We start from the raw sequence: 20,039 nt of genomic DNA on the forward strand, positions 1-20,039 counted from the left end.
ACACTTCGGGAGTAGTAGTAATTTAATCGTTGCGCGAGTCCAGGAGGCACGTGCCGTGCATGCTGGGATATGTAGTCCACGCAAAGCTAAACACACCTGGTTCAGGTAGAGTGGGAAACCCTTTCCCAGAGGTCCAGGAGGGGGTTGGTGAAATTTGGAGATCCTAGAGTTGTGGCCATGGAGTTTCAGTATCGTGTAACACCAGGTGACGTCGCTAGTCAGCTGTCAGGTTACCCTCAGCGGCTACCCACATTTCCTTCAGGCGCGTTTGGCCGCCCCCAGCGAAGAGGAAGCCAAAGTCCGCGCTAAGATAATTAGAATCTCGAGCTAGGCCGAATTTGTCAAATTCCTTGACAGCGACAGCAGATGGGGAGCTCTTGAACGATCAGGTGAATGAGAGTGTTAAACCTACCGAAACCATTCACCAAGGAACTTCCTGGTGCGATGACAGCTTTGGGTGTAGCTCTTATCTGATCAAGCACCAGCGTTCACACTGTGAGTGTGGCGAGAATTTCCGCAAACGCTGAGTGCTTATGTCACCAGTGCACCCACAATGAAGAATGGCTTTTCAAGTGTCTTAAGTATGGCCGTGGCTTTAGTGAGCACACACCCAGTGTGCTGAGCACAAGGGCATCCACTTGGGTGAACAACTCTATTCGTCTCCAGGGTGTGGCAAGACCTGCTACAGGTCCTGTAAGTGCCCCAGTTGCAGCAAGTGTTTTGTTCAAATCTGCTGTAGCACCAACACACTCACATGGATCAGAAGCCTTACACTAGCAGTTTGTGTGGTGACAGCATCAGCCAGAGCTCCCACCTGCTCTTCCACCAGACTGCCCACAGCAGCTAGAACCGCTATGTCTGTCTTCAGTGTGGCAAGGCCTTTGCCAGCAGCTCCACCTGGGCCAGCACCAATGGACACACCATGGTAGCAGCCCCTGCCAATATATCCTGGCTTCAGTTTCAGCCCAAACTTCAGCTCTGACTTCAGTCTAGTCCTCCAGGAGACTGAGGTGACCAGCAACTCTATGCAAACTTCTTTTCTGCTCCAGTAGGGCTGTTGATTTATGGGCTGAATCAGGGAACCCCAGGTTGGAGGAATCAGAAGAGCAGAGCTGTGATCACTGCCTTCAAAGAACCTTCCCAATAACAGGCTTAGGCCTGTTTTGTGAGGCCCCAGAGACAGAACATCAGCTAAACGGAGAGTGTTTGGATGGCAGAAGCTGTTCAGCACTGGCCCAGCTGCTTCCAGATGTAGTACTCCTTTGGCAGCTGCTGACCAGATCCTTTCACAGGCCTAAGGAATGATTGAGCTAATCACAGGAAGAGGAACAACGACCTCATCCTAGAGGAATGGGGCCAGAGGTCAGGCATGTCTCCTGAAGAATGCAGTGGGAAGGGGGTGGTGCGAATCCTATTCTCCAGATGGTACCATACAGAGAGAAGGCTGTATTCTGGCAGAAGGACCTGAGGATTTGAGCTTGGGATCATTATCTGAGTTCTGGGGTGTATGACCCCTTTGAGTGTCTTTACAGGGTGAAGCTAGGGCTGGTAGAGTCCCAGGGCCAAAGTAAAGGACCAGGAGACCTAGCTACTGAATTGAGGGGATGTACTGTGGCATTTCTAGGCAGGGTCAAAGGCCCAAAGATTGTCATATGCCCCTTTCCCTTCTTTAGTTCCTTTCCTCCCAGGTTCCCCAGAATCTTTCTCTGTTCCCTTAATAGAAGAAAACATAGTGAAGATTCACTCATAGTCAGATACTGGGGACTGAACATGGCCCTTTCACCTACCCAATGAGAAGGGCTGCCCAAACAAGCATTTCTATTGGTAAAAATTAGAGTATATGGGAGCCAGATGGAGGTCCTCCCAAAGCACTACATAATCTCTGCTCAGAGCAGAGTCCACACTGTGAGACCCTTTTCTTTTCATAGCCTCCTGCATTCCTGGGAGAATACAGACTGTAGCCTTTCTGAGGTTGAGTGAGGCCTAATACCCACCCCTATGGGACTCTTTCCATTATTAGCCCCATGTATCCGGTGCCCTGTCCCCAGATTTTGCCTTCTTTTGTCAGACTTGCTGCGTCTAGAACTGTACCCACAGAGAATAGGGGCTGAAGGGAAGTAATGTGAAGTAACCCCTCTCAGCTTCTAGCACAGAACATCCAGGCTTGTCTCTTCCTAGCTATGTGAACTTGGACAGGTCTACCTCTTCTGAGCTTTAGTTTCTTCATCTGTAAAACAGGGGTGATGATGGCTCCCTCCCAAGTTGTGGTGAGGATTCCATGGAATCACCTACATGAAACACTGGTGTTGCAGACCCTGTCCAGCAGCGTCCGCCTGTTGTGGTTTATGACGAGAATCAATGCACAGGCGACAACAACCCTGTGTGGAAAAAGGGAACAGGCACAACTACTCTCTCAAGGGGAGAGTGCCTATGGTGCCTCAGCCACTCCCTCAAGAGGGGAGTGCCTCGACTCTTGCCTAGACAGGCTTTACTGTTTTCCTTGGGTCTTACATCAAAGAAAGATTTATTATCTATCACACAGAGCATTATTATCTACATTCTAGGTACAATCAAGGCAATAGAAATAGCCTGCAGAGGGGGATGGCAATGAGCTCATTAGCTCTGTCCTTGGGAGAGCTCACACGGGTTTTGAGAGTTACCTTGAGGATAAACAATATACATTTGTTACTTTAGACCAGGGTGAGGGAGTTTTAGCAAGAGCAAGCCATAACAGTCTGTAAGTATTTTCTAGGCCTGATTCCCACGGGAAAACTCGGTTTGAAGGTCTGGCTCCTGCCCACCACTTCGCATCTGTAGGTTTTCCATACAGAGCTGAGTCACATTTGCCAGGCCAAGACAAACCAGTCCTCTACACAGTGGGTCAATGGGTCAATGACCAGTGGGTCAATGGAGTGACTCTGTTAACCTCAGTTCACCTTTTTTCTCCAAGTCTGGAGCCCTTTCACTTGTGGTGTCAGTCAACAAGCATCATGCCAGCTTACATGCTAGCTCCTCCTTAAGGTTACAGAAATGAACAAGACAGCACCAGGTTCTGGACTCAGTGGGAGTTAGTAACATTGTGCCTGCTGGGCTGACCCTGCTTCTGCCTAGTTCAGTGAGATTGATTCCAATTCAATATAGTTCTGTTTCTGATCTCAGTCCTGGAACCCAGGTTCCCCTGTTGAGCCCAGTGGGCCCCACACAGGCTCCTGCTGTGGAGTGGGTGTGGCCATGGTCTGGCAGCTGGAGTCCTGTTCCCTTGTACACTCAGCTGTGTTGTGGCAAGTGATTTGGGAGGGGTGCTAGGGGTGCTGGAACAGCACTCCTGCCCCAAGCCAAATCCTCTCCCTCCCTTCCCTAGACACACTCCAGGAACACAGAGACTCATTTACAGAATCCCACAAGGGGCAGGCACAGAGAGCCTTGAAAAAGTTCTGATCAGTGCCTGGGTGATCTCAGCTTCTCCTCCCTGGGATCTGTGTCCACTGCTTAAGGGTGTGGCAGAAGAGAGGGAGCATGTTCTAGGAAGGGCTGAGGAGGATGAACCAGCTCAGGACAGACACACTAAGTCCCTAACCCAGGGGCTAGTAACTTCAGGGTGCCCGGGTGGGTGAACACTTGGACAGGGGCAGAGACTAGGGGAACATTTGGGAGCAGGTTGCTGGTGGCGGTAGGTGGCTGGCCAGATCTAAGACCTGCAAAAGGGGGACTTGGGGATTCTCTGACCCCAGCTACAATTAAGGGTGGGAGGGAGGAGAAGAAGGGGCAAGAAATCCAGAAACATGACAACCCCCTCTGGCATAATAAGAATTACGCTTTCCGCCTTACCTTCTGGCTGATTTTGATCCCAGTGGTATGAAGATCACTGGGAATGTATGAAGTAGGTCCCAGCTTAAGGGCTAGAACTCAGGGTTTAAGATCTCTTGATTATTGGGAAATGCAAACAGGGTCTCTCTTTCCCCATACCCCTACTTCCTTCCACTGCTTCCCTACACACAATGTTCTATGTCATGGACATGCTGCCTCTCATCTCCCTTGACCCCAGGCCCACATCAGCCCTTGGGCAGCAGCTGCTTAGAGTTAAAAGGAAGAAAGGAGGAGACAGAGGCTCCATCTGGGGCCATGACTGAACTACTTAGGGATGAAGAAAGTTCATTAATCATGTAGGAGTAACCCCCCACCCCCACCCCCACTCCATTCTGACCGGGAGGCTCATTGTTTTTCCCTAGGGTCAGCTGGAAGAAACTAGGATTGAAATTCCAGCACCCTAAACTCAGGGCATCTGTCATCAGAGAATCCCAGATGACTCCTCTCCTGGACCCCAGGGGTCCCACCCACACAACTCACCTGCTTCTTTACACCAGTGTCAGCAATCTGGGCTAACCATAGACTCTGCAATAGATGCTAGGGATTCCCTAAGTGATAAAAAGAGGGACTAACATCCTACTTGCCATGTGTGATTTCTCCCAGGTTTGCCAGCCTCCCTCATCCAGAATCCAACTGAGCTCCAGGGGCTAAAGTAAAAGGGGATCTCTGTAAGTTCAAAATAGATGTCTCTAAGACCCTTAACCAAGCTCATGGTCTCAACTCCCAAGAAAGGCCTCACTCAAAACCTGGGACCTCTCAATATACTCAGTAATTCAAACAAACACTAACAAAAAACCTTTGTGTTATAAAAAAGGAATAGTGAATCTGGTTTCTAAGCCAATGACTTACTAAAAATAGCAATTAGAAGAAAGAATGTTGTTAGAATTATGCAAACTAATGGGACAAGCAAGAAGGAAAAGAGAAAAGAAAAAAAATACTTCAAAGAAGATCTTTTCTTGTCTGTTCCCCTCCTCTCTGATCACTTCCTGAATAATCAGGTCTGAAACCTTTAGGGGCAGACAGAGCCAAACAGGCATGTGCTGGCCGTGGGAGGAGACACAGTGGGCCAGAGCACAGTTTCTATGTCAGAGATCTGGCGGGGGGAGAGGGTATCATGGGAGGGGAGAAGATGGCAGGGGAGACAGGAGACTTACTACACCAGCTATTGATCAAATTATTATGTATATTAAGAATATGAGTTAGGTTTCTGGGTGTCAGAAAAGGGAGGCACAAATAGGAAGAGGGAGAAAACTCTGGTGGTTTAAATGGTGCTGGGATAAAATTGGAGGTACTGAAGTGGATTTATGCTTTTCAATAAATCTATAGATATAGAATAAATATTTATGTCAATATATATGTGTATGTACATACCCGCATGTATGTGTTTATTTATTCCTTAGCTCTGAAAGGCCATAAGGCAGTGCTATTCCAACGAGAAAAAGTTTAACAATAATCAATGTCAAGAAAAAGCTGAGGTACTGTCCTAGAATAATGGAGACTAAGGAGACATAACAACTGAATGAAATGTGTGGTTCTGAAGTCCTTTTGCTGTAAAGGACATTTTTTATTAACTGGAACAACTTGGGCAGTATTTGAGGCACCTATAGCAATTTCCTGATTTTGATGGTAGTGTTGTAGTTCTATAGGAGAATAGTCTTAGTAGATAGGAAGTACACACTAAAGTATTCAGAGGTGATAATGCATCAAAACATCAATTTATTCCCAAATAGTGTTACAGAACATACCCGGGGTGGGGGGCAAATGATATACTATTACTGAATGGACCTACCCTTGTGCTCCGGGGGACCTCTCCCCGCCGTACTAGGTTTGCCTTGCCCACTGCCAGGGAAAGACATTTCTCAATGCCAGAACTGGTGAATAGAAAAGAGATTATTTAAAAAATTATACAGACTTAGAGTAATGACTTAATGTCTTCATTAAAAATACTAAAGTCCTTTAGAATATCCACAAACACACATAGTCTTTTCTTCTCTCCTTTGCCCAGTCTGGGGTACTGTAGCTCAGGAAAAGAAGTACAAGTCTGAGGTTCAGGCAGCCCCTTGGTTCCGGCACCATCAGCTGTGTCGCCACTGTGATCTCCAGTTAATCCAAAACCATGTGGCACCTTCTCATGGCCCACCAGCAAGAATCCTTTCACCCCTTTACTTCCAGGCAAAGTCTCTCCTGCTTCCTAAGCCACGTGGCAAAAAGGGCACACCCTAAACCTGCACAGTCCCAACTTTTGCCAAAGCCATACGGCCCCAAAAAGCTCCCACATGGCTGCCGTACTTGGTTTAAATCTCCGCACCAATCTTCCTCTGCAGACCTGTTTCTGACTCCTCCCACAATCGCAGTTACACCTGCCAGCATTCCTGTATTCTCCCAGCTTTACTGGGCTGCCATAGTAAGTCCAGGCAGGCATAGCCCTATGGTGTGGAGCCAATCATCTGCAAGCTATCATGCAGGTGCTGTACCCAGTGTGAGTTGCCTCCCAGTTACATCATAGGTTGAAGTTACTCCCATTCCCCTGGCTCAAAGCATGGCCACAGCTGTTTAACATATCTGTGAAACAAGTTAAAGGCTATAGATATGTTAAATGACCATTCTAGAGATTATCTGCAAAACTGTTGTTATTCAAAACAACTCTCAGTGGTCCTGGTCCATGCATCCCATCCTCCAGCTCAGTCTTATGGGGGTGAGGACATCTTTTTTTTCTTTTAATTTTAGTGATTATGCCATTACAGTTGTTCTATTTCCCCCCTCATTCCCCTCCATCCTGCACACCCCTCCCCCACCATTCCGCCCCTTTAGTTTATGACCACGTGTCTCAAGTTCTTTAGATTCTGTATTTCCCATACTATTCTTGCCCTCCCCCCTATCTATTTTCTACCTACCATCTATGCTACTTATTTTCTGTACCTTCTCCCCCTCTCTCCTCCTCCCACTCCCCTGTTGCTAACCTTCCATGAGATCTTCATTTCTATGGTTCCACCCCTGATCTAGTTGTCCTCTTAGTTTGCTTTTATTTTAGGTGTGGTTGTAAATAACTGTGAGTTTGCTGTCCTTTCACTGTTTATATTTTTTTATCTTCTTTTTCTTAGGTAAGTCCCTTTAACATTTCATATAATAAGGGCTTGGTGATGATGAACTCCTTGAATTTGATCTTATCTGAGAAGCACTTTATCTGTCCTTCCATTCTAAATGAAAGCTTTGCTGGATAGAGCAATCTCGGATGTAGGTCTTTGGATTTCATGACTTGGAATACTTCTTTCCAGCCCTTTCTTGCCTGTAAGGTCTCTTTTGAGAAATCCACTGACAGTTTGATGGGAACTCCTTTGTAGGTGACTGTCCCCTTATCTCTTGCTGCTTCTGGGATTCTCTCCTTCATTTTAATCTTGGCCAATGTAATGATGATGTGCCTTGGTGTGTTCCTTCTTGGGTCCAACTTCTTTGGAACTCTCTGAGCTTCCTGGACTTCCTGGAAGTCTATTTCCTTTGCCAGATTGGGGAAGTTCACCTTTATTATTTGTTCAAATAAGTTTTCCACTCATGGCTGTTCTTCTTCTCCTTCTGGTACCCCTATAATTTGATGTTGGAATGTTTAAAGATGTCCTGGAGGTTTCTTAGCATCTCCTCATTTTTTTGAATTCTTGTTTCTTCATTCTTTTCTGTTTGGTTGTTTCTTTCTTCCTTCTGGTCCTCTCCCTTGATTTGAGTCCCAGTTTCCTTTCCATTCTTATTGGTTTCCTGTGCATTTCCTTTCTTTTCGATTAGTTTAGCCTTCATATGTTCCTCTAATTTGTGACTAAAATCAACCAGTTCTATGAGCATCCTGATCACCAGTGTTTTGAACTGTGCATCTGAAAGTTTGGCTATTTTTTGATCACTTAGTTATTGGCTCTGGGGCTTTGAGTTCTTCTTGAGTCATGTTTTGGTCTGTTCGCTCCCATTATGTATGAGGAGTAGACCCTTAGGTGTTCACCAGGGTGAGGCCGCCCAGGTCACTGGGTTGCTATGCTGTATGTGGGGGTGGGGTCAGAGAGGGGCAATAGCAGTCCCCTCTGCTGCTCCCTGCTGCTGGGGCATGCGTGGTCTGTCTCAATGTTCGCTCCTTTGCTGGTTTATCTGGGTGCAAATGTGTGACCACAGTCAGGCTGCCACCTTGCACCCTCACTGGGTCTGCCCATCGCAACCCCACGCCTGGGATCTGTCAACTGCTGCCTGTGCACCTGGGTTGGTCTGACCGAGTTTTCCTAGGCAGCCACGCTCCTGCAGTCACTGGTTCTGCCAGTCGCTGGCTCCGCCCCTCTTACTGGTCTGGCTGAATGGTTCGCTGTTGTTGTACTGCAGTATAGTTCAATTTTCTGTGTTTCAGCTGCATTTTGGCTGTGTTTTTTTGTTACTAAGATTTTGTTGTCTTTAAACTTGGTTGTGCGAGTAGGCACAGTGTTTCCACCTATGCCTCCATCTTGGCGGAAGTCTCAGACATCTTATATATATTTTTTTTCTAATACTGCCTGGATACCTTGAGTTCTGGACACCATTACAAATCCCCATTTGCCCACCCCCTTGGCTGCACCCTGTTACAATATACAGGGGAAATTTCTTTCTAGTGGATTTGCAACTTTTCTGTTAATTTTTTTGTTTTAAAAAAAATTTCAGCTCCCAGCTGGTGCAGCTCAGTGGATTGAGCATGGACCTGCAAACCAAAAGATCATGGTTTAATTCCCAGTCAGGGCACATGCCTGGGTTGCAGGCCAGTTCCCAGCAGGGGACACATGAGAGGCAACCATACATTGATATTTCTCTCTCTCTCTCCTTCCCTTCCCCTCTAAAGATAAATAAATAAAATCTTAAAAAAAGAATTTCAGAAAAATAAATCTAAATAGTCAAAGAGTGTGGTAGTTTGGGAATGTTTAGTGTAAGGGGAGTTAGACCTTCACCAAAAATATATGCCACTGTATTAAAGGGTGGCAACAAAACTGATGTCCTTTCTCTGACTGATGTGGCTCAGTGGGCTGGGCATTCTTTGGTCACCGGTTCAGTTCTGGTCAGGGCACATGCTTGCACTGTGGTCTCAGGACCTGTGAGAGACAACCTATCAATGTCTTTTTCCCTCTCTTTCTCCCTCCCACCCTCCCTCTAGAAATAAAGAAATGAAATCTTTAAAATAGAAAGGAAACTGATGTCCTTAATGATGGCTCAGAATCATTAGAAAAATTGTTATAATAAGTAACTTTATTTTTTAATTTATCTATTCATAATTATTTATTATCGAAACTTGCCAAGTGCTAGTTTCTATGCTAGGTTCTGGGAATGCAGCCACGAACAAGACAGATGTGGTCTCAGCTCTCAAGGCTTTTTTAGCCTAAGGAATGAGTTACAGCCCACCCTCAAGGAGTTCATGGTGCACATGATTCCAGTCTTTGGGGACACAGAGGTGGGAGCAGTTTCAGAACACAAATGCAGGCTTTCCAAGGGGGTGGTCCCAGAAAGGCCTTAGGTCTTTTCATTTGTTTGTTTTCCTTTTTTTTCCATTTAAGAAGATAAGAAAGTCAGTATTACAAATAATTTAGTGCAAATAGATTTAGTTCTGAGAGGAACAAACCCTTTCTGTAAGCAATACTTAGCTTCTCAAGGGCTGCCAGAAGCCCACGTTTTGCTTCCTTTTGTGGAGATAGGATTGTTCTGCATCCCTCTTTCCACTCACCTCATCTTGGTTTACAAGGGAACATTTGGAAACAGGAGGCTCATAGCTAGTGTAATATTCAATAGTTGTAAGAGTCTAGTGTATTTACCCAGGTTCCAGCTTAGGGCTGGATTTAGGAAACTTGAGACCCACTCTTCTATACATACTTATTGCTGCTATCTTGGCAGAATGAGGGGTGTTGGTCACCACTAAAAGATAAAGATGGGGGACTAGGCACTGAAGCAGGTATTAGGAGAAAGAGTAGAAGGTTTATGGGAAAGGCTAATTTCACATAAATGGTCCACAAGGTTTTAAAAAATTTCTGTCTAGCCCAACTCCAGAGAGCTAGCCTCCATGCCAACTTCAGCCACTGAGGCAGCAACATAGAAAGAAAAATGTAGTTCAACTGCTTATATGAAATGAATGGATTATTTTATATTTTATTTGTTATTAATCACTGCAACATTGCCACAGGAAACTACCATGTCTCTTTCTTCTTACTGGTCATCAGAAACAGTCAACAGCAGTAAGAAACTGGTCCCTGTCTCATTTCCCCCAAGAGACTTAAAACAATAAGCATGACCATGACCAGTGCAGCTCAGATGGTTGAGCACACTTCCACAAAGTGAAAAGTCTCTGGTTTGAGTTTTGGTCAGGGCACGTTGCCTGGGTTGCTGGTTCAGTCCTTGGTGGGCAAGAGGCAACTGACTGATGTTTCCCTCTCACATCAGTGTTTCTCTCCATCTCTTTCTCCATCCCTTCTTCTCTTTAAAAAGTAAATACCTAAAATATCTTTAAAATAATATAAAACAACAAGCATGTGTTACCTCAGAGTTTCTGTGGATCAGGAATTTGGGCTCAGCTTAGTTGAGTTCTTCTGGTTGCAGTCAAGGTGTTGCCAGTGCTGCAGTTATATCAAGGCTCAAGTAGGGAAGGATCCACTCCTAAGGTCACTGTTATAGCTCTTGGTAGGCTTCAGGTCATCTCTGGCTGTTGAACACAGGCATCAATTCTTTGACACTTGGGTTAATCCTTAGGGCATCTCAGAACATGGCAGCTGGCTTCCACAGGCCAAGCACAACCAAGAGAGTGACAGAGGACCCCCAGTAGAAGCTGAAATGTTTTTGTAATGTTATCTTGGAAGTAGCATCCTATCATTTCTGCCACATTATATTTACTAAAAGGGGAGCCAATAATCTAGTGCACACTCAAGAGGAGGGGATTACACAAAGGCCTGACTACTGGGAAGCAGGAATCACTGGGGCTGTCCTAGAGTTTGCTTCTCACACTCCTAGCAAACTGTCATTGACCACACACATGCTTTGTGAACAGTCTCTGTCTGTCACATGTAACCTTCCCTAGTCTCCCCACTACTTCCAGGGTGGGGCAACCAAGGTGGTATGTGGGGGTGAATTTTCTCGAAAGCCCCCCTCCCCCATCTGCCACAGATGAAAGTAAACAAGACTGAGACATGATCTGCTTGGGGAAGAGAGGTAGCTGATCTCTCAAGAGGGAAGGGCCATGAGCAGTGTTCAGTTTCTCAGGAGAAAAGGGTGTTGAGCCCCCCTTCTCCAGGGGCTTTTATTGGGTTGTAATACAGGAATACAGGTGCTAAGGATCAAACAGTAGATAACATTTCAAAGAAATCTGAGGGCTTAGTCTGAGTCACTGTCTATCAGGAAGGGGGTTTTTCAGAAACTTTGGGAGACATACTCATTTCCTGCTTTGACCCTTATCATATGAATGAAAACGCTCTTAGCAAAGCAGGCTTCACAGGTTTATCAGGAATTCTTTGTGATGCCAGATTCCACACCTGTCCCCCCACCTTGCTCTAGCAAGTCAAGGAGCTGCACCCCTCCCCATCAGGTATTCAGGCTTAAGGGGATTAGAGCCAGGAAGCGCTTCTCCCAGAGGACGTGGGGACTCGGACTTTGTCACATAGCTGAGGGGCATGAGTCTATTGCTCCCTCTTTGTTGCAGCTTCCCCCTAGTCCTTCCATGATGGCCTCCCAAGTGATCATGTCTGGCTTAGGTTGTTCCCGCTGTGAGGAGATTTACCCGTCATGGACTTCAACCATGCTTTGGGGGCAGGGAGGAAACTGAGGTAGCATTTGCTACCAGAGACAAGCTTTGTCTCCTGTGGCTCACATTCTGGAGGTCACTCACAACCTTAGCCATGGCATAGGACGGGGATGTGGGGGTTAGGGTTACAATTCCTGAAACCAGACAGAGCGGTCCACAACAGTGGTAGTAGCCTTTTTCTGGAATAAAAATCCTGAATGAATTGTGAGGAAAGGCTTGGAAAGGGTCAGGAGGTGAGGATGTGGAAGAAGTCAAAGAGAGGCAGGGCAGAGCACAGAGTGCAACATCCAGAGGCTTAATCCTCACACCTACTGGCCACCTGTACCAGCAGTCACTCATATTTTTCAAGAAGTTGGATACAAGTAAGTACTTTATCACAAATAAGCAGATGTGGCAGTGTTTGCAACCTGGAAATTGTGAGCTTTATTAGCAACTATATATATATATATATATATATATATATATATATATATATATATATATATATAGAGAGAGAGAGAGAGAGAGAGAGAGAGAGAGAGTTGGTCAAAAAGTCCATTACATTTTTTCTGTATGATGGCTCTTAGTACTACTTAGTTGTCTTTGACTTAATTTGATACAATTTTGTTAGATTGTATTGTGACAGCTGTCACATTAGTGTGCATTTAAAAAAATTGCCCTGGCTGGTGTAGCTCAGTGTATTGAGTGCAGGCCTGCGAACCAAACAACTGCGGTTCAATTCCCAGTCAGGGCACATGCCTGGGTTGCAGGCCAGGTCTCCAGCTGGGGGCTTATGAGAGGCAACTGACTGATGTATCTTCTCATACATTGATGTTTCTCTCCCTCTTTTTCTCCCTTCCTTCACCTCTCTCTAAAAGTAAATAAATAAAATCTTTTAAAAAAATTTTAGAATCTTATTAAAATTCGTGAATTTTCATGCAGCCATTTTAATATTGAAGATTAGGAAGTTATGCAACATTTTTGGTATATTATACTCTATTATTTCATTTTTAAATATTTTATTTATTTATCTTTAGAGGGGAAGGGAAGGAGAGAGGGAGAGAAATATCAATGTATGGTTGCCTCTCGTGCATCCCCTGCTGGGAACTGGCCTGCAACCCAGGCATATGCCAGGACTGGGAATCGAACTGCAATCCTTTGGTTCGCAGGCCTGCACTCAATACACTGAGCTACACCAGCCAGGGCTCTATTATTTTAAGAAAGGTGAAAATACAACTGAAACACACACACACAAAAAGAAAAGATTTGTGCTGTGTATGGAGAAGATGTTGTGACTGATCAAATGTGTCAAAAGTGGTTTATGAATTTTCTTGGTACTATTGACATTTTGGCCAAATAATTCTTTGCTGTTGGGCTGTCTTATGCATTGGAAGATGTTTGGCAGCACCCCTGGCCTCTACCTACTAGAAGACAACAGCAGGAGATAGCTGATAGGCTCAAAATATCCAAATTAATAAAGTTATTGATGAAAATGAAAAACATCTTTTATTCTATGGAAAAAAAGTAATGGACTTTATGAAGCCAACCTGATATTTTATTTTTTATTTTATTTTATTTTATTTTATTTTATTTTATTTTATTTTATTTTATTTTATTTTATTTTATTATTATTATTTTTTTTGGTGCACAAAAGCCTGTCTTTTATTTATTTTTATTTTTTTAAACTTTTTTATTGATTATGCCATTACATTTGTTCTATTCCCCCCTCCATTCCCCTCCACCCTGCATACCCCTCCCCCACCATTTCCCCCTTTAGTTCATGAACACGTGTCTCAAATTCTTTAGATTCTGTATTTCCCCTACTATTCTTACCCTTCCCCCTATCTATTTTTTATCTACTGTCTATGCTACTTATTTTCTGTACCTTCTCCCCCCTTCTCCTCCTCCCACTCCCCTGTTGCTAACCCTCCATGTGATCTTCATTTCTATGGTTCTGCTCCTGATCTAGCTGTCCTCTTAGTTTGCTTTTATTTTATTTTTTTAACATCAATGTGTGATTGCCTCTTATGCGTCCCCTACTAGGGACCTGGCCCACAACCCAGGCATGTGTCCTGACCGGGAACCAAACTGACCCTTTGCTTCACAGGCCCATGCTCAATCCACTGAGCTACACCAGCCAGGGGCCCAACCTGATATTTTAAAAGTAAAAATATCACTATATTTATTTTCCTACAGGTAACTTTTCCATCACTTCCACATTTTCTCTTCAAAATTAAAAGAATAACAACAACAAAAAAGTCCTGAATCTTAGAATTAGATCACTTGGCCTTTTCTCTTCATATCCTCTCCCAGTTCAAAAGGCTTGCATCTCTTAATGGCCAGCATCATCTTGAACCTGAATTTGGCACAACACATTCACATCTCAGCACAATATTTGTAAAGTCAGAAACTCTTTGGATACTGAGAATCTTCCCACAGACTTTTTTAATGCCAGTTTCTTTATGCCACTCTTTACCCCTCCCCCAATCACTTCTCCCTGGGCCTCAGTTTCTTTATCTGTAAAATGAGAATATAGGATAAGATGGTCTTTAAGGTCCCTTCCAGAGCTACCCCTCAATGAGTATGTGATTCTACTATGCATAGGGTGCATGCTTGTGAGCATGGGTTCATACCTGCATTAAAATTTGCCTTTCCCAGGCTGCGAACTTCTCACTAAGCTGGGAATTTCTTGTTTCTCCTTCTGTTTCTGCCACACTCCTCATCTGTATGCTGGATTCCCTTCCTGGAGGGCAAAGAGGCAAAGGAGTGGCATAAAGCACCACCTTCCAGCAAGCCTAACATCCTTTCTTTTCAGGAAGGGGGAAATTGTGTAGGTATTGATGAGGAACAGAGTTATTTTCAACATTTCAAAAAGCCAAAAGGAATTTGTACTTTTCCTTACAGGCGCCAGTAAGTGTGGTTTGGCTTGAGGTAAACATTGTCACCCCATTAACTTGATGTAACTGTTGCCCAAAGCAAAGAAACTTAGTTAGCCAGGCCACCCCTTCAACCAGCTAAGGGTTCTGATCCCTGGGGAAGCAGATGTCACAGAATCACAGGATTTGAGAGCTGGAAGGAACCTCAGACTCTTGGGAAGTTTCATACACTGATGACTGTTGTTACTACAGACACCATATTGGTTATCTATTGCTGCATAACTACCCCCAAATTTAGCAGCTTAAAACAACAAATATTTATTATCTCACAGTTTCTGAGTCAGAAATCCAGGAGCAGCTTAGCTGGTGATACTGGCTAAGGGATCTCTCATGAGAATGTAGTCAAGTTTTCATCCAGGGCTGTAGCCATCTGAAGGCTTTACTGGAACCAAAGGATTCGCTGCCAATGTGGCTGTTGTCAGAAAGCCTCAGTTCCTTATTGGCTATTGGTTGAAGGCCTCAGTTCCTCACCATGTGGGCTTCTCCACAGGGCTGATCATAACAAGTTGTTGGCTTCCTCAAGACTGATGGGGTGGGGGTGAGGGATAGGTAGCAGAGAAAGAGAGAAACTGTAGTGTCCTTTTTTTTTTTTTATAGTCCTAAATTGTTTATTAGGAAAACAGTTTACAAATATTACTTTCAGTGGTAACGATGGAGCTGGAGGGTATTGTGCCTTCTCCAAGGTGTACCCGAGAACCCCCAACAGTGTGCTAGGACTGTAGTTCTCTCCAAGGCAATGGCCCTTGCTGCTTACAGACGGCAGCCCTCATATCTCCCTGTGTAGGACGGGTTTGATGATTCACTGAGTGTCAGGTTTTCTTCTGATAGCCTTAAGGAATGGATCAATGAGGATAACCTCAAAGAATTTGTACATGGACTCTTCCCCAATCCAGTAAGAATTCAAGAGCCCCAGAGTTGGTGTCCAGCTGACTCCTTGGCAACAAACTGAAGGCTCCAAGCAAACTTTAGCTAGTTAACACTGTGAGGGACAGGATTGCTGTAGGTCAAGCCCTTAGGAACTGGGCATTGGCTACCACAGTGCAGCACAGGCGAATCTGGTATGTGACATAATCTTGCTTGGCCTTGTATCCCAGCCTGCAAGCTTTATCACGCCGGATGGGGCAGGAGGCTCCCTGTGGAGCACAGAGAGCTGGCCCAAGTGCCAGCAGCACACCTTGAGAAGGAAGTGTCTTACATCAGACTGCTTCCTCCTCCATAGCTCCTGGATGTACCTGTAAGTGCCCATCTTGGCTTACCTAATGGCTGCAGTCAGACAGAAAGGGAGAGAAGCTGTAGTGTCTTATCATACACTTACATCATTAAAAGTGTATAATTCAATAGCTTTTGTTATAGTCACAGAATTGTGCAACCATCAACACAAATTTAGAAAATTTTATTACCCCAAAGAAACCCCACATCTTTTAGCTATAATCCCACAATCATACTGTATTTGTCTGTGCAGGCTGCCATAACAAAATATCACAGACTGGGTGGCCTAAACAACAGGCATTTATTTCTCACAGTTTTGGAAGCTGAGAAATCCAAGATCAAGGTGTCAGCCAACTGGGTTCCTGGTGAGAGCTCTCTCTTCTTGGCTTGCAGACAGCTATCTTCTTATTGTGTTATATAAGACAAAGGAGAGGGAAGGGAAGAGGAAGGAGAAGAGAGAGGGGTAGAGAGAGAGAGAGAGGAAGGAAGAATGAGAGAATTCTGGTGTCTCTTCCTCTTCTTATAAGGGTATCAGGCCTGCCAGATTGAGGTCCCACTTTTATGACCTTATTTAGCCTTTATCACCCTCTTTCCATCCTTATCTCCAAAAACAGTCACATTGGGAATTAGAGCTTCAAGCATAGGTGGAGATGCTGTGCTTCCTCACACAACCAAGTTTAGAGACAACTAAACAATAGCAACAGAAAACATAGCCAGAACACAGAAAATTGAACTTTTTGGAAGTCTGATAACAACAAATTCTTCAGCCTGACTGGTAAGAGGGGCAAAACCAGCAGCTGTCACAGCGGGATAGCACAGGAAAACTCAGTCAGACGGACTCAGGCGCGCAGAATCCAGGCACAGGGTTGGACCTGGTGGGCAACTCAGCAAGCAATCTCGGGGAAACAGCGAGGGAGAAGGGATGCAGGTTGACTGTGGTCATGCATTCATGTGTGGATAGACAAGCAAGGGAGTGGGCGATTGGACGAGAACCAGCAGCCCCAGCAGCAAGCGGCGGAGGAGGGTGCCGCCATTTCCCCGCTCTAACCCCGCCTCCACATACAGTGTCATAATCCAGCGACCTAAGTGGCCCTGCCCCAGGGAACAACCTAAGGCTCTGCATCAACCCAGCAACCTGGGAGTCCAAGGCTCCACTCCTCAGACTTAATGGGTGCAAACAGACCAAAAATGGCTCAAGAAGATCTCAAAGCCCCAGAGCCTATAAATCTAAGCAATGAAGAAATAGCAAAACTCTCAGGCGCACAGTTTAAAACACTGGTGATCAGGATCCTCACAGAATTGGTTGATTATAGCCACAAATTAGACAAATGTATGAAGGCGAAACTAATTGAAATGAATGGAATTGCACAGGAAACCAATAGCAATGAAAAGGAAACTGGGACTCAAATCAATGGAGTGGACCAGAAGAAAGCAAATAATGGCCAAACAGAAAAGAGTCAAGAATCAAGAATTCAAAAAAACAATGAGGAGAGGCTTAAGAACCTCCAGGACATCTTTAAACGCTCCAACATCCGAATTATAGGGGTACCAGAACAGGGAAAGGAACAGCCACCAGTGGAAAACTTATTTGAACAAATAATAAAGGAAAATTTCCCCAATCTGGCAAAGGAAATAGACTTCCAGGAAATCCAGGAAGCTCAGAGAGTCCCAAAGAAGTTGGACCCAAGAAGGAACACACCAAGGCACATCATAATTACATTAGCCAAAATTAAAATGAAGGAGAGAATCCTAGAAGCAGCAAGAGCTAAGGGGACAGTCACCTACAAAGGAATGCCCATCAGACTGTCAGCAGATTTCTCAAAAGAGACCTTCCAGGCAAGAAGGGGCTGGAAAGAGGTATTCCAAGTCATGAAATCCAAAGACCTACAACCAAGATTGCTCTATCCAGCAAAACTTTCATTTAGAATGGAAGGACAGATAAGGTGCTTCTCAGATAAGATCAAATTCAAGGAGTTCATCATCACCAAGCCCTTATTATATGAAATGTTAAATGGACTTATCTAAGAAAAAGAAGTTTAAAAAACATGAACAGTGAAAGGACAACAAACTCACAGTTATTAACAACCACACCTAAAACAAAAGCAAACTAAAAGGACAGCTAGATCAGGAGTGGAAACATAGAAATGAAGATCTCATGGAGGGTTAGCAACAGGGGAGTGGGAGGAGGAGAAGGGGGGAGAAAGTACAGAAAATAAGTAGCACAGACAGTAGATAGAAAATAGATGGGGGGGCAAGAATAGCATGGGAAATATAGAATCTAAAGAACTTGAGACACATGGTCATAAACTAAAGAGGAGCTAATGGTGGGGATAGGGGGGTAGTGTGGAGGGGAATGAAGGGGGGAATAGAACGACTGTAACAGCATAATCAATAAAAATAAATACATTAAAAAAATAAAATTAAAATAAAAAAGAATATGCAGTCTATGACCTGCTGAATAAGGAAGCACAAGCCACCCGCACAGAGTCAGCAGGTAGCTTCCTCAGCATCTGAGCTCCAACTTTGGGGAAGTAAATATTCCAGTCATTTTGATTGAAGGCACAATTTCAGTCCACTCATACAAAAGAAGTAAAGTCACAAGATTTGTTACTTACAGATCCCAGAAATTGTGTGTGGGTGATAGTGTGGGTGCAATGGGCTGAGTGTGAAAAGGCAGTCCTATGTCCCAGGGCCCACATAGGAGGAGACAGAGCAGTGTAGCAAGCACCTATTACTTATAAGGCGGTTGGGGGAAGTTGACTAACTTATCATGGGCTCAACTCTTAAGTGGTTATTTTAAAATGAGTTCTCCAAAAACCAAAGCAGAAACTTGGGGCAGGTATTGTAAGTTCAGGTCCTCTTGTAAATGTTTAGGCTCTGGGTGTGAGCAGAGTTGTCAACAGTAAAATGCCTAGGCAGCAACTGAAAATAGTTGTTTTCTCCACACACACTGTGGCCTGCCAATAGCAGGCAAAGCTTCCTGGAGTCTAGAGGTGTCCTCAGAGGAAACGGTTACTGGCAGCTAGAAATCAGACAATGTGCACAGAAGTCGATAAGGGTGAGGGGTTTTGATTGGGGACCAACAGCTTCAGCTACAGACTTAGCCTTATTATGCCATGTCTCATTGTGGGCCTTTCTGAAGATGCCATCCAAAACACGGTCCTTCTCTCAAATTACCAAGTGCTCCTGATAAGTAAACAAACATCTCCCAGAATTTATGTCTTTAAAGAGATTATCTAGAATCTGTGCATGAACACTTTCACACAGATTATTGTAGTGTCTACCACAGTTGTTGGCATCAATTCAAATGCCAACAGGAATCTGCAATTTGGGGCGTGGTGAAGAAGGAAACTTTAGAGCAAACAGCTCAAAGGTAATACAGCATGCTGTAAAATCAGCACTGCACTGGAACAGCTGGATAGTTCTACACTGTAGCTGCTGTGAAAACATCACAACCACGAGGCTGCCTTCTAATTCAGGCTGCCCTGGAGCCAAGCCCCCCTTCAGCTAGACAGCTCCACCATGGTCCGAAACAAATATGCTCTGGTGAAACATTTTCCATCTTCAGTCTTCCTGTTTCTGCTGCAGCCCAGTGATCACAGTCTACAGTCTTCAAGGACAGTGCACTCTCTAAGTTAGAGGGAGGCTGGCTTATATAGACGCAAGTCCCCAACCCCTGGTCCTTGATTGGTCAGAATAGAGCTGCTCTGATTGGTTAGAATTGCACAGCTCTGATTGAATGGGGAAAGCCTCAGTGGTATTGGTTGATTTAGAACTCCAGAAACTCCTTTATAAAGTCTGGTTCAGATGTCAAAAACACAGTGCAACAAGCAGTCTAGCACAGAAGCTTCTCTGATGTATAGTCTGCAGTTTGTGTGAGAGGCTCCTGTTCAGAAATGGCTACTAGGCTCTGCATTTTTTGTTTGTTTGCTCTTTCTTTCTTTCTCTTTTTAAAAAAATATATTTTATTGATTATGCTATTATAGTTGTCCCAGTTTTCCCACCTTTGCCCCCCTCTGCCCAGTATCCCCATTCTCTCCAGAAATCTGCCCCTTTAGTTCATGTCCATGGGTCATGCATATAAGTTCTTTGGCTTCTCCATTTTCTATACTGTTCTTAATATCTTCCTGTCTATTTTGTACCTACTAATTTATGCTTCTTAATCCCTGCACCTTTCCCCCCATTCTCTTTCTTCCCCCTCCAAATGATCTCAATATTTATGATTCTGTTCCTGTTCTGGTTGTTTGCTTAGTTTGTTTTTTAGATTTAGGTATTGG

At 44.5% G+C, this 20,039-nt stretch overlaps 1 pseudogene; it reads right to left on the reverse strand.

Moving 5' to 3' along the window:
• Positions 1-214: 214 nt before the first annotated feature.
• LOC119038045 (60S ribosomal protein L15-like) lies at positions 215-15,799 on the reverse strand (annotated as a pseudogene).
• Between the last annotated feature and the right edge of the window lie 4,240 nt (positions 15,800-20,039).

Source organism: Artibeus jamaicensis, unplaced genomic scaffold (assembly GCF_021234435.1).
Source record: "Artibeus jamaicensis isolate MK-2021 breed Jamaican fruit bat unplaced genomic scaffold, CSHL_Jam_final contig_700, whole genome shotgun sequence".
Classification (NCBI taxonomy): Eukaryota; Metazoa; Chordata; class Mammalia; order Chiroptera; family Phyllostomidae; genus Artibeus; species Artibeus jamaicensis.